The sequence below is a fragment of the Pteropus vampyrus genome, unplaced genomic scaffold (genome assembly GCF_000151845.1).
Source record: "Pteropus vampyrus isolate Shadow unplaced genomic scaffold, Pvam_2.0 Scaffold125, whole genome shotgun sequence".
Taxonomy (NCBI): Eukaryota; Metazoa; Chordata; class Mammalia; order Chiroptera; family Pteropodidae; genus Pteropus; species Pteropus vampyrus.
Genome location: NW_011888906.1, coordinates 2,466,664 through 2,467,155, shown reverse-complemented (window position 1 = coordinate 2,467,155; position 492 = coordinate 2,466,664).

Genomic DNA, 492 nt, shown 5'->3' with positions numbered 1-492 from the left:
GGCTCAATTCCATCACCAACTAGCAATTTGAACTTGGGAAAGATCTTAGCCTTTCGAAGCCTCAGTTTCCCCATTCACAAAATGGGTTTAATATTACAAAGTTGGTGTGAGGGTAAAATATGGACATGTTTATAAATTATTTCTCATTGTGGTACTTTGTAAACATCAAAAATTAAATTTACAAAAACAGTAACAAAAATGACTGGCTCCAAGCTCGATCTCTTCGCTGTCTGCCCTGTGGGGAGCCAGGAAGCTGGTCTCTGTGGCAGGCTGAACAGCTTTCATTCATTCAAGCCCCATCTGAACACCTCTATATGCGGATATACTTCATAGTGTGGTGTCTGTTCATTTTCATAGGGTTACTGCCAGGGCCGGGACTGGGGTCAGGAGAGTCAGGAGCTTAGGGGTCACATTTAAGGGGTCACACTCTCAGGCTTGTGCAGGTACAGGGTGAGCCCCTGAGAGTGTCCCCTTAAATGTTGCGCCCCAGAC